This window comes from Protomyctophum parallelum (assembly GCF_964188405.1).
Source record: "Protomyctophum parallelum genome assembly, chromosome: 23".
Lineage (NCBI taxonomy): Eukaryota > Metazoa > Chordata > Actinopteri > Myctophiformes > Myctophidae > Protomyctophum > Protomyctophum parallelum.
In genome coordinates, this window is record NC_139715.1 from 30,158,255 (window position 1) to 30,173,253 (window position 14,999).

General features: G+C 45.2%; 1 pseudogene across 1 annotated transcript; it reads right to left on the bottom strand.

The window, feature by feature from the left end:
* Window positions 1-1,780: 1,780 nt before the first annotated feature.
* LOC310854004 (nuclear factor 7, ovary-like) lies at window positions 1,781-9,094 on the bottom strand (annotated as a pseudogene). Its single transcript has 3 exons — window positions 8,274-9,094; window positions 7,909-8,242; window positions 1,781-1,863 (listed from the first exon to the last, which is right to left on the bottom strand). The product of its transcript is annotated as a nuclear factor 7, ovary-like (transcript).
* Between the last annotated feature and the right edge of the window lie 5,905 nt (window positions 9,095-14,999).

Here is a 14,999-nt window from a genome sequence, read left to right on the forward strand (position 1 = left end):
GTTTACATACAACGTGAAAAGAAACATTGTGTTGCTCAGAAACGTCCCAGAAGGTTCCTTGAGACAATAGAATGCTACATTTCTCCCACACCTCACAGAGCCTCAAACAGTACTGCAGGGTCTCCTTCTCACCCATGATGATCAAATAAGCACAGAAATGTATAGTTGACCAAAATGTAGCCTAATTGAACATTTGACATAGCCTAGTTATTATGAATATTATGTGGATACCACAATAGTCCTCGGTACAGAGGAGGAGATGTCTCCTCCTCTGTCAGTATGTCTCCTCTGTACTGTACAGATAATAATTGTGTCCAAAACGTCCTTCACAGTTCGATATTGTTCCATAATGCCTTCTGTCAAACATCCTCCATAGTCTCCACTGAAAGGCTTCAATAATGCCTTGATTCAAAAGCTGGAAATAGGCCATATTTAAGCTGGAAACATGAAGGCCAGATGTGGCGGTGCCCTGGGTGGACCCGAGCCACGTTTGGACCATCCCGAGGCCCCGATACTGACACCAATACTTTGGTACTTTTCCTAAATCTACTACTCTATTTCTGCATTGCCGTATTGATATTTTTATTTAGGTAAATTATGTGACTTTTGCTGAATTAAGGCGAGCACTGAATTATGAATTTGTGAATCTAATTCTTCTTCTTCAAATGGAAGGGGCGTGTCTTTGCAGTGTTTTCACTGCTGGGACCAATCAGCTGGCTACAGAGCAGCAGGGGGGCGCGGGGTTTGCCTGGAGCTGTGGTGGGATCCATAATAATGGCCCCGCCCCCAATCAGCTCACACACACACACACACACACACACACACACACACACACACACACAGTTTGGTGTTTGTTACACAGGCTCTCCTTTAGTTTGGAAGTAAACAAAGTCTAATAAACAACTCAACATGTAACTTTAGTCGACGTGGAGTGGAGTCGTCTGTGTTTACTAGGGCGGTGGAAAAAACAGCTTCTAAAACAAGACTTAATCTCCATGCTACCAAACAGGTGAGATTCTACAGGTGTGTTGGCTAACCATAGATAATTAGCTGCTTAGCATGAAGGAATTGATGGACCTGTTTGTGCTAATTTGACTTTGATATTCCTGTGAGAAGTTTGTGAAGCGACAACTATAGTCAGGATGAAGCTGTGTGTTGTGATGTTGTGTTGTTTTATTGAGCTCTGTTTGTTTGATTGATTGTGATGCTTAGACAGGCTGTATAGGCGTGGACTAATTTACCCATTTAGACCTGAGACCAGATTCTAAAAAGAAATCTTCCAAATCCAGTTTTCTGAAAACCCTATGTTTCTTTATCAGTGGTTCCCAGAATTATATGTAATTGGCTGCCGACCCCCATCTGAAGAATAAATGATAACATAATATTTAAAACAACAAAAGGGGTTCCCGCCCAAAATTATATGGATATAATAGGCTACTGATGCCCTAGCTGCCCATGCACGGTTCTTTTGGATTATACATTACGCAATGTGGGTAACTACTAACTCACCCATTGAAAACACAGTAACTATAATGGCATTACTGAATTGGAAAATGTAAAGTTACATTACAAGTTACAGCTAAAAGTAGTTTTGTTATATTATGTAAAGTGCTTAATGTAAGCGAGTTAGTTCCAACACTGCGAGTAGTACAAGTACAGCACGGTACAGTATGAACAGTACTGTAGCTACCTCACACACTGTGCATTTGCTGCTCTACTACCTGGATGCATGCTGACAACATATTGACCTTCATATTCAACATCTTTCCTTGTACGGCCGTTACTCTGTGTCAGGGACGTTGTTGAGAGGCAGGGGCTGAAGTCCTGTAACAGGGACGTTGTTGAGGGGCAGGGGCTGAAGTCCTGTAACAGGGACATTGTTGAGGGGCAAGATGCACCACAGATACGTAACTGTCTCACTGCTTCACACAGACACCCATGTACCTGTCTCACTGCTTCACACAGACACCCATGAACCTGTCTCACTGCTTCAGTACATGTCTCACTGCTTCACACAGACACCCATGTACCTGTCTCACTGCTTCACACAGACACCCATGAACCTGTCTCACTGCTTCACACAGACACCCATGAACCTGTCTCACTGCTTCACACAGACACCCATGAACATGTCTCACTGCTTCACACAGACACCCATGAACCTGTCTCACTGCTTCAGTGCATGACTCACTGCTTCACACAGACACCCATGTACCTGTCTCACTGCTTCAGTACCTGTCTCACTGCTTCACACAGACACCCATGTACCTGTCTCACTGCTTCACACAGACACCCATGTACCTGTCTCACTGCTTCACACAGACACCCATGTACCTGTCTCACTGCTTCAGTACCTGTCTCACTGCTTCATACAGACACCCATGTACCTGTCTAACTACTCCAATGGTCCTGGTCTATATAACGCTACACCTCAAAGGCCTGACAAGCTCCCTGTGCTGCCCCCTGGTGTCCTGTTCAAGACAGTGCAGGCAGCCTGTAGTAGGGTTCAATGCTGTGCTCTAAAGCCTTGATGGTGCAGCCTGTCGTAGGGTTCAATGCTGTGCTGCCCCCTGGTGTCCTGTTCAAGACATTACAGGCAGCCTGTAGTAGGGTTCAACGCTGTGCTCTAAAGACAGTGCAGGCAGCCTGTAGTATAGAGTTCAATGCTGTGCTCTGCCCCCTGGTGTCCTGTTCAAGACAGTGCAGGCAGCCTGTAGTAGGGTTCAATGCTGTGCTCTAAAGCCTTGATGCCTGTAGTAGGGTTCAATGCTGTGCTCTAAAGCCTTGATGATGAAAGTGTGGTCTTGCCAAATCGTGAATGCTCTGTATTGCTGGGTGGTTGGGCTGTATTGCTGGTTGAATGCTCTGTATTGCTGGTTGAATCAATGCTCTGTATTTCTGGTTCAATGCTCTGTATTGCTGGATGAATGCTCTGTATTGCTGGGTGAATGCTCTGTATTTCTGGTTGAATGCTCTGTATTGCTGGTTGAATGCTCTGTATTGCTGGTTGAATGCTCTGTATTTCTGGTTCAATGCTCTGTATTGCTGGGTGAATGCTCTGTATTTCTGGTTCAATGCTCTGTATTGCTGGGTGAATGCTCTGTATTTCTGGTTGAATGCTCTGTATTGCTGGGTGAATGCTCTGTATTGCTGGATGAATGCTCTGTATTGCTGGGTGAATGCTCTGTATTGCTGGGTGAATGCTCTGTATTGCTGGGTGAATGCTCTGTACTGCTGGGTGAATGCTCTGTACTGCTGGGTGATTAATTTGTACTGCTGGGTGAATGCTCTGTATTGCTGGGTGAATGCTCTGTACTGCTGGGTGAATGCTCTGTATTGCTGGGTGAATGCTCTTTACTGCTGGTTGAATGCTCTGTACTGCTGGGTGATTAATTTGTATTGCTGGGTGAATGCTCTGTATTGCTGGGTGAATGCTCTGTACTGCTGGGTGAATGCTCTGTACTGCTGGGTGATTAATTTGTAATGCTGGGTGGTTTGGTCGGTTTTGTGTTGCTGGGTGCTTGGTTTGTTGCTGAGCCGTTTTGGGTCTTCTTTGTATCGGGCACAAAAGATCTTTCATCGGCACTGAGTGTGTGACCTTTTCTTTGTTCTCTCTCTCGGTCGGTCTTCAGAGTCATGACTCTGAAGACCACAGAGGTCCAAACGTTAGTCGTTTTGTATACTAGCACCTCATGAAAAGGCTTAAACTGTCCGTGTTGCTCCAGTGTCCTCTCTCTCCTCCTTCTGCAACAGTGGATTTAGCGTCGGAGCTCGGCCTGTCAGACCCCCGCCCCCTCCCCTCCCCATAGCTGCTCCAAACATTAGACACAGTGTCACTTGGGCTTACGTCATCTTGTTTTCAACATTTTGTACAGCGTGTGATGACCCATGAGGAGTCTCACTTTCATTCATGCTGTTGTGATGTTACATATTGTGGAAGCCTCATGTACAGACTACAGAGTATATTGCACTTTGGTGACTCCATTTCAGTGAGCCGTTTAGTTTGCATCCTCCATGAAGCCATTATTGCATTCGAGTACCATTCGTTATGGCCCTCCTCCTGGCATTGAGGGAATCAGGGTTTGGTGTAATTGAGTGATTTTCCATGAACCATCTTCATTTGAGCTTCCAGTTGAGGCATTTGAATCCCTTTTGCATGAGAACTGTCATTGAATTTGTCATTTCTTTCATTCTGTGAACCATTGCTTTGCGTTCCCTTTTGTAAAGTTACATATTTATTTGCCAGTGCTTTTGCAGTGAGTTTGATTTCCCCTTTTTATTTTTTGTTGCTCATCCATTTTTGAACCGTCGACATTTGAAAGTGACTTTGAACCATTCATTTTGTTTCCATTTTCCACGGCAGCGCTCGGCGGCGCAAAAACACCGTTCAACTCCACACTGTCTGTCCCACCATCATAGAGGGTGTTGTTTTTGGCAGCAAATTTGTATTTTAGTTTTAGTCGGTCTTTTGAATAGTTTACATTATAGTTTTAGTCACATTTTAGTCACCTGGAATGGTTTAGTGTCTAGTTTTAGTCGACCAAATATCATCTTTTTTGTGGAGGTTCTGGACAACCGTGGGTCCGACCCATTCAAAATGATCTGCACAGGGGCATTCATGGGGGTTAATCTGGCCCTGGTAGCGCCGTTCTTCTGTACGCAGCTTGAATGTCTGTCTGTTCTGACTTTTTATTTCTATGTCCTTTAGGTTAGAGTTGCATTCTACCTGTGGGGAGGTGTGTCCTGGCGATTACCTGGCTGGTCCCCATCTCGCAATCACCTGGCTGGCTACTTAAACCGTCAATGAACCTATCCCACACCGGCGGCGTCAGGCGTGCGTTCACGCCTCGCCCGACGCTCCGATGCACCGCTGTTATATTTTCCATGCGTTGCCGCACGGCCTCCATCCGGGAATCCATGGGCGTGGCTGGCCAGCTGCGCGCCACGTCCTGTGGGTGTTGCTATGCGGCTATGACGCGCGGCAATACTGTGCCGCGTTGCTGCGCACCCGCTTCACAGACGGTGTGTGTTGGGCTATATACCTGGCTGTGACGGCACGCAGTGCTCAGTGATAGATCCTCTTCGGCCAGTGCACACCTCTGTGCTTTTGTACTAGGTCAGTTGTAGGTCAGACTTAAGAACATATTCCGCTCCTGTACTAGCCTGCTCCTAATTGTTGGTCTCCTTCCTCAGTGCCTGCCTGCCAGCCTGACCACCTCTGACCTCTCCATGCAGCTCCAACAGAAGACCTAAGTATATTTTCTGCTTTGGAAACTGGGACTTTTGTTTTGCACTTGAGTTAATTTTTGCCTTGAACATTTGGAAGAACTTCTGTGTTTTGGAGTGAGGATTTTTTTGCATCATACCACGTTACCTTGTCTGATCTGTCTGCATCTGTGTTCCCTGTCTGCCTTGACAATTTTGTTCCAAAAATGTGTTACGCAAAAATCCACCTGTGGCGCCATAACAGGCCAATGTGAAAAGAGTGGGATATATTCCTCTGCCTAGTAGGAAAGTGCGTGAAAGATTTCACACTGCGTTCATGATTTGAGGCTTTTTTGTTCAAAACGGGCCAATCCTGCAAACTTTGAAAGCCAATGTTAGCAAATTCAGATGGAATATGAAATATTGGACAGATGCTTCTTGAACACATGACTATAGAGATACTGTGTAACGATTTGCAGGGTTTTTGGATAGAATCTGGAGGTGTAAAAAGTCAGCCTCCTGGTGGTGCTATAACAGGCCGTTCTGGAAAATTTGGGGCAGAGGTTCATCGTTGGCATCCAGGGAGTGTGTGTGCAAAAGTTGGCATCGACCGGGTTAACTGTGCCAGAGATTAGCTGGTAGACAGACACACACTCACACACACAAAGTGTGCAAAACATACTCTCTCCCCATGCCTTTGGCCTGGTGGAGACAATAATAGCAAAAATAGCTGATCAAACAAGGTCTAGGCCATAGAGTTATATCATCAGCGCCCGTCGACTCCCAGGCTCCGCAAAAAAGGGAGTCCCTCAAATTCACAACTGTCCCTTTGCTCTTGATCCTACACTGCACAGCAATACACCAGTCAGTGTCAAGCCTGACGACATTTATCACAGGGTCCAAGTTTATGCGCCACAATATAGCCACTCCTCCTGCTCCTACTTCCTCTCACTATACCCATCGTGAGGTCAGTTGTGGACTCACCAGCTCCGTGAAAATTGTCATTAAAGCAGTTCAACTGTCCCAAGTCCTGCTTGGCTAAATTTCTTTCTTGAAGGCAGAGGATATCGCATTTTAGCAACAAGTTATCAACATGCAAACGCCTGGCACAGTCTCCTGCAGTGTTACCAAGCCGCAGCCCCCGACAGTTATAAAATCCAACACGCATAATATTACCTAGGAGGTGGATGGTCTGGCCGTAGCCTCCTTCTGCACACTATTTACATCCACAGTAGCAAGCTCCAGATTAGCCCCGTTAGCCACAGCCCTACGCGGTTCATAATGCCGCCGGACAAACGCTCCTTCAGGCCAGAGCTCGGGAGTGTACATTTCACCAACGTCTTTACACTCCGCTGTCACTTTAAAAGAGCCAAATGGGCTTTGTGCACTGACGATTTTCTGACAGGCGACCTCCCTCTTAAGTTTATCTTTTAAATACGCAGATAGCGTGTCAGCATCCAGCTCTGGTGCGAATCTAGATGCAAATACACGTTTGGTCTGCACTGTTTTGATTGTACTCACAGCACTGGTGCCGACAATGGGAACAGCACCCGGCCTCCTGGCCCGTCCAGTATTGTCAGCGGCTCTCGATCTCTTCTGAGTAGCGGCAAATCCCCGACCCCTGCTGGGGCCGGCCTTGCTTATCCCATTCTGACCGGGCACCCATTTTGGTGTCAGCATCATGTTATGCTTTAGCTATTTAAAAATAGCAGATCTACAAGCTCATATCGCGCCACCGAGTGGCGCGATACGAGCTTGTAGGTCTGCTATTTTTGAAAAAAATCGAAGAACGACTGACATTTTTTTAATCTGATCTCAGGTCAGAATGGGTTTAATCAGACCAGTGTGTGTCCGGCGGAAACCTCGTATGAATCTGATCTCAGGTCAGAATGGGTTAAGTAATGTGTCCTTTTTGGCCCCTGGAGACACCTGTCCGCCTAGAGCACTGTCATCTGCTTGGCTGGGGTCAGAGAGCGTGACCTCAGCTTCACTGGAGCCCAAACCGATCGCAGAACCGGGAGAGCCACCATCGGGGGGAGTGTCAAGGATCTCTGTTCCTGGAAGATGATTCAATCATCAGTTGATGCAATTACACTCTCTTCACTCTTCACCATCTAGACATGGAGCCAGAAAACAACAATAGAGAACACACACACACACACACGTACCTGCCATGGTGACCTCGGTTGAATGTGCCTGAGCTTGATCTACAAGGTCGAAACGATCGGATATTGATTAATTCATTCAGGGCCGGAATAACACCTGAGGGCCCCTGGGCATTGAAGCTCGAAGGGCCCCCCTTCACATGCGTACGTAAATGTTTGCAACATTTTGGCTGTTTTGGGCCGTTTTGGGGCGGTTTTATGCCGTTATATTGGCCTATACCCCGCCCCAGAGGCAGTAACAAACACATTATTTGTATTAGACCCACATAGTAAACAAGATAATTTGTGTATTTCAGTGTTTTTACCTTTTTTTTTGCCGAGCCACCTGACGCGCTATGCATGCAGAATGAAAACAAAGCAATGCTGGATGGCGGACATCACGTCTTTTATTCCACCAGAATCACCTCTCCACCTGTTACTGCTTTACACATCATTACAATGTGGTACACACAAAGCTATAGCGTAGGGCCCTAAAACAAAGAAGAATAATAATCTGAATGATTGACAGGAGAGATGATCAGAGGACCAGAGTTGTTACCACCATCATTAACAAAGGGACTGAAGTATGGATATAGTTTCTCAGTGAAGGAGCAGCCAGTGCAAGAGTAGAGGTGAACTCTGGTCTCCACATCATAAAAGGAGACCAGACCCTCCTCATAATCCACAACCACTCCCAGTGTCTGGAGCGCCTCTCTTACAGGGAGGAGGACAGGATGGCTTGCTTTAGCCTTGTAATGATTTCCATTCCTCAACGCTATAGTCCAGTAACCATTGTTGGGGCTCAGTGAGATTTGTCCTTTCCTGTTGATGGACTCTCTGGCCACTCCTAGATCCCACTCAGTCTTCCCTCCAACATGAACCTCATAGTAAAACTGTTGTGTCAGGGTCCAGAGTCACATCCACAGCATATTGTTGGATCCTCCTCAGCTCAGCATCACACAGCTTCTTCATCTCTTCACCGAGTGTCTTCTCCAGCTGAGACACAGCTGTCCTCACGGTCCCCACGTATGAAGACTGATGGACATTGACCTTTGTCCAGTCCTTGATGGGTGGAGGGGTGTTGGATGTGACGTTCTGGAGGAGGTGGAGGTGGTCTTCAGTGTGGGAGAGCTTCTTCAGCTCAGAGCTTCTCTTCTCCAACTGAGTGATGTCCTGTTGCAGCTCATTGATGAAGCCTTCAGCCTGTTTCTCTGTTGCCGTCTGCTTCTCTTCAATTACATCAATGAGCTCAGCCTGGCTTCTCTCAATACATCTCACCAGAGCAGTGAAGACCTGCACTCTGTCTGCATCTTGCTTGCTGAGCTCCACTGTGTGTTTGACCTCCTGAATCTTCAGGCTTCTCTCCCCGATCATCTTCTGAACTTCAGACTCTGTCATTGTCAGTTCAGCCTTCTGTAAAACCGTATTCCTCTTTCAGAGACACAATGCGATGTGACTTGTGCTCTAACTGAGTGCAGAACTGACAGTCGGTCTTACAGAACGGCTCCAGAGGTCTGTCATGTTTCTTACACATGATGTCCTCCAGGTTCTTCACAGGGTCGATTAGTTTGTGTCGTTTTAATGCTGTGAGTCTCAGGTGAGATCTGACAGACCAGGCAGGTCTTCAGAGCTTTGATCTTGGTCTCAGTACAGATGTCACAGGACACTTCATCTGGTTTAGCAGGTTCTTGCTTTGCGTTGGACGTTATTTTGCGCTCCTTTGACTTCCTGAACTGATCAGCCATCTCTGCGAGAACTTTATTAACGTAGCATTCTGGTCTCCTATAGAAGGTTTTGTTACATATATGTAGGCCACTATGCTGCCTATAGTAGGCTATAGCCTATAGTTTAAATGTAGGCCTATATGCTATATATCATTTATTTATTTATCTTTTCAACTCTTATAACAATAGGCCTACATTTCAACATATCTATGTAATATTATTAGATATTTATGTAAACGGCTACATTTGATAAATGGTGTATTTTTTTATTTCCCATCCAACTGTTTTGTGGTGCCTGCGCCCGCACTCTTCACAGTGAATGCCCTGCGTTCTACAATTACGCGCGACATGCCTGACACTTGCACACCTCAGTGCTGTCCCAGTGCTGTGTGATGCAGGCTTTGCAGTAGTTGTGTCCACACGGGGTGGTGATCGGATCAGTGAACACGTCCAGACAGATGGAACACAGGAACTGCAGAATGGAGGCTGCTGGCGGACGCCATTTCTGCCCCATGAGAATAAAAGTGAAAACATGTTGTTTTAATTATACTCCTCCATTTATACCTACACATTTGAATTATAACAACATGTACTTGGTTAATTCCCTAAGAGGGAACGAGGCCTGCTTGGAACACATTCGCCTCAGGGTATGCCACACCATACATATATAGGCATTTACCCGTAGCATCCATTATTTCTTAGTATCATTATCATAGTTCCTGTAGACCTATGACATCAGTAGGCCTACTGTGATGTCATTTTGGATAAAATGTAATATTGATCATCCCCATAATATTTGTCTACCGTATATATATTTTTTGAGTGGCGCTGGCCACTCTTATATACATGTTTAATGTTTTTGAGCTCTCGGTACTTGTTGATAGTAATCTGGTAGTAAGTCAGCCATGGTCTCCTGGGCAGCGTCCAGTCGGTGGTCAGCCTCACGGAGCTTCATGGAGCTCATGGTCCAGCTGCTCTCTGACCTCCATCTCCGTCTCTCTGTGGTTCTCCTGGAGCTCATCACTCATGTCGTTGATGGACTCCTGTTGGGAGGGGAGGGGAGGAGAGGAGAGGAGAGGGGAGGGGAGGGGAGGGGAGGGGAGGGGAGGGGAGGGGAGGGGAGGGGAGAGGAGGGGAGAGGAGAGGAGAGGAGATCCCACTGTACCTTCGACAGGCAGCCTCTGTAGACATTTTTAAAGCACAGCTCAAGACCCACTTCTACACCCTTGCTTTTAGTTGATCTTTTATTTTTTTTGTTATTCATGTCCTCACTATATTGCAATACTGCTTCTTGTTTTTTTAATGTTTATGCCTTGCTTTTCTTTTCTTTTCTTTCTCCATTGCTCTGTAAATCACTTTGAGCTGCATTTCATGACATGAAAGGTGCTATACAAATAAAGTTTTATTATTATTTATTGTTAGTATCTATCATTCAGCTATCATTTATCATCATTTATCATTCATCATTTATCATTGTCTCCACCAGGCCGAAGGCATGGGGAGAGAGTATGTTTTGCACTCCGTCCGTGTGTCCTTCCGTCCGTTATCAGGTATAATCTCTGGCACCGTTGGTCCGATCCATGCTAAACTGTGCACACACACTCCCTGCATGCCAACGACGAACCTCTGCCCCAAATATTCCTCAACGGCCTGTTATAGCGCCACCATGAGGCCGATTTAGGAAAGCACATTTCTGTAGATAACTCGTACACATTTTATCCATACTTTCTTTTTTTTTCTTTTTTATCCCACGATTTCTGTAACCCATTTTTCACCCCTGTGTCAATCATCTAGTGTGATCCTGGGCTCTACACACCCTCCACCAACCTAGTCCCCATATATGGGGGACAAGGGGAGAGCAACGGACTTGAACTCATGCTTCCTTCATGCCTGAGTGTCCAAGTTGCTCCTTTACACCTGACAGGGGGGAGTTTCCCTGGTTGGACGTAGCGCGTGGAAGGAACACGTTATTCCAACCAGTTCCTTTCCCCTCCATCAGGCGCCCCGGCTGGCCAGGGGGAGGCAGTTTATCCATACATCACACAATTCGGTATACACTATCTCCATAGTCATGTGATCAACACAGATCTGCACAATTTCCCATCTTCCACCGTGGACGCCATCTTGAAAACGATGCCTTTCTGGTTGTTCGTTTTTCCTAAAGTTTTACTATGTTATTTAGCACACCCAATAGTAACAGAATCCATTGAAAAATCTCTTCTCAATTATTTTGGTTTTCAACCATACCTAATAGTGTCTAATATTTGAATCTGTGTAAACAGACCACTAGGGGGCGCTCCCAATACATTTGCACAGCTTTTTTAAATCATTATACCCATACCTAACACCACGCCAAAATTAAAAAAACTAGTCACCAAAAGCCGTATCTTTCCAAGTGCGCCCCCAGCTTGACATTTGACATTACCCCATTTCACATTTCTTTCTTTCTTGCATTTCCATTTTTTTCTCTTTTTTTTTCTTTAACCAGGGAAGTAGCTGAGCACAGGTGCTCATTTTCAGCAACACTAGATGGCGGCAAAGCCTACATTTAGCCTATATTGCACACTAAGCTGTAAAATGTGAATAATGTGTAAATTATTCTTTGGTGATGTGAGAGGAGTTTAATAATAGGTACAGAATTGTGTTTGTGGGACAAATGGCATGCAGCATTATTTTCTCAAAGACTATACAAGACTTACATGTGCAGTAAAGATCTACTTTAGTCCTATTTAGGGTGGTTGTATAATATTCCATTGGCTATAATAACCTTATTATATCTCTGCTCTGGCGTCGCCCCGGACAACCAGCCAGCTAATCACAGCCACGACCGACCGACCGTCACTCCTCCGGGCTATGGGGCGCAATTTCTACCTTTAATCCGTGACGTCACGTACCCATCCCATCTCCCGTGATATCCTCCACAGTGTTGCCATGTCTGTTTATTATAAGCTACTTTAGGTGACTTATTTTCCATTATTTTCGTAAAGTTGCTTGTGATTGTAAATGGTACAGTAGTTTTGATTGATTGATTGAAATATTTATTAACAGTTTGCAGAATTATAGTACATTTCAAGCACAAACTCAATACAAAGACTGTTAACTGCCATCCTACCTGGAGGGGAGAGAACAGATGGTGGAGGTGAACGGAACACTGTCCCCTCCCCTCCCAGTGAGCTGTGGCGTCCCACAAGGAAGCATACTAGGGCCTTTACTGTTCCTAATATATGTTAATGACATGACTTCAGCTTGTGACTGCAACTTGTTCCTGTTCGCAGATGACTCAGCACTGCTGGTCTCGGACAGGAACAAACTGCAGGTTGAAAAGACCCTCAGCTCTGAACTCGGTAGAATCTGCACCTGGCTCGCTGATAACAAACTATCCTTACACCTGGGAAAAACTGAATCCATCCTCTTCAGATCAAATAGTAATCTCAGCAAGGCAGATGGCTTCTTGGTTAGAGTGGGTGACAATATTATCACACGAAAAGATCAAATTACCTACCTAGGTTCCATCCTGGAGGCCAATCTTTCCGGTGATAAGATGGCCACCAACGTAATCAAAAAAGTCAATCAAAGAACAAGATTCCTTTACAGGATCTCCTCACTGGTCAGCAAAAACACCTTGAAGACCTTAACAGGAGCCCTCGTACAAGGTTTCTTTGACTATGCATCCACCTCTTGGTACCACAGCACCTCAAAGGCCCTTAAAACAAGGCTCCAGACCTCCCAAAACAAACTGGTCAGGCTCCTACTTGGCCTCACCCCCCGAACCCACCTCACCCCTGCCCACTTTGACAGGCTGGGATGGCTTAGGGTCGTCGACAGAGTACAGCATCTTGCAATGGGTCTGGTCCACAAGATTCGATACACCACCAAGATACCCATGTACCTGTCTAAATACTTCCTTAATGTAAACGAAGTCCACACCCACAACACCAGAGGGAGTGCAACAAACCATGTACAACCCAGATTCGGCACAAACAAGGGACTAAATTCTTTTCGCTCCTATGCCACCAAAATGTGGAACGCCCTACCAACAGTCATTAAGACATGTGAATCCCTTGACTCCTTCAAAACCGCTCTCAAAGGGCACCTACGGATGGCTGCAATTCGAAACTGGCCTCTGTAAAATCTGAATCCCCCCCACCCCCCCCACCCCATTTTCCCTCACTGTATATTGTATCTTTTCCCTTTTTTGCTTCCCATAGGATGAATTTAGCTACATAGAAATGTCTATTTGTATGTCTCTAAATGTTTGTATGTCTTTAAATGTTTTGATGAATTGAACAATGTGGACCCTGTTGTAAACAAGTGTAATGCTTAATTGGGTCGTCCACTCACAGTTGACAGTCTTTGTATTGAGTTTGTGCTTAAAATGTACTGTAAATTCTACAAACTGTTAATAAATATTTCAATCAATCAATCAAACTGTGAGTGGACGACCCAATTAAGCATTACACTCGTTTATAACAGGGTCCATGTTCAATTCATCAAAACATTTAGAGACGTACAAATAGACACTTCTATATAGTTAAAGAACAGAACAGGAATTCATCATAAAGGAAGCAAAAAGGGAAAAGAAAAATATACAGTGAGGGGAAAAAGGGGGCGGGGGGGGGGGGATTCAGATTTTACTGGGGCCAGTTTCGAATTGCAGCCGTCCGTAGGTGCCCTTTGTTGCTTGTTTGCGGTGTAGTTGTTTATGTGGGCTTGTTTCTAAAGTGTAGTTGTTTATTTGGTCTTGTTTCTAAAGTGTAGTTGTTTACTTGATCTTGTTTAAGTTGTTTCTAAAGTGTAGTTGTTTATTTGGGCTTGTTTCTAAAGTGTCGTTGTTTATGATGTTGCGAGACCCTAAACCATGATGACCTTGGGATAGGCCTACATTAGCCTGGTTAATAAACCAGACCGAATCAGCCGTTGGCAAAAAAAAATTGCCTACCGGCGGATTTCGGTCTGGAGAGGCTCAATTGTACGCCCATTTTCTACACACGAGAACGTGTGCGCCCAATAGGGACACGGTATGCAATATGGGCGGGCTTTGGTACAGTGACGTTCAATGCTTGAGACCTTTGACTGACAGTAGCTCTGACCAATTGCGTCAAAGAGAAAATGTTTCCCTGGAAATGAAATCCAAGCTGAGCCTCCCCAGACTAATATCCCGCGGATCCGTGCGATATTAGTCTGGTTTATTAACCAGGCTAGGCCTACATCACTGAGGATACGTCCCAGGTGCATCCATGCAATGTTTTTAAGTTCTTAGTAGTTCTATTTATATAGTGACTCATAATAGACTATGTGACAACCAGGTATAGTCTGGTGACCACCCAAGAGATGGTTGGCAGCCGGCACCCGGGTGAGCAGTGCAGAGAGTGCCGCTCTACGAGCTTGTAGATCTGCTATTTTTTTAACAGCTAAAGTATAACATAATGCTAGAAACAAAATGTCCACCCTCCATTGCTGCTGATGTAACATTGACAATATATATTTGACTGTATCGATGTTACAATGAAGGTTATTTAAAAAATATATGTTTAAATCAGAAAATTGAGGAGTTACTGCCCAACACTGCTGTGGATATACGTCCCAGGTGCATCCATCCATGCGATGTGTTTTAGTTCTGTCTGCGGACCCCCATCTGAAAACATATTATGCCAGGAACCCCTGGGCCGGCCCATACAAGATTTGTGTTGTTAAAAAAAAGGTGACATCGCACCGCGTTGTGAACTTGTAGATCTGCTATTTTCAAATAGCCTTTAAAATGTATATATATCTGTATAAAAGGTAATCTTTTGGGCTTAATTGTTTTCATGGACCCCTAGCTGCTTATTTCTCCAACACGACGTGGCAACCCTCCCTGACGCAAGCGCACGTCACAGAAACACAACAACAAACAGAGCGAAGCGAGAGAGAGAGAGAGAGAGAGAGA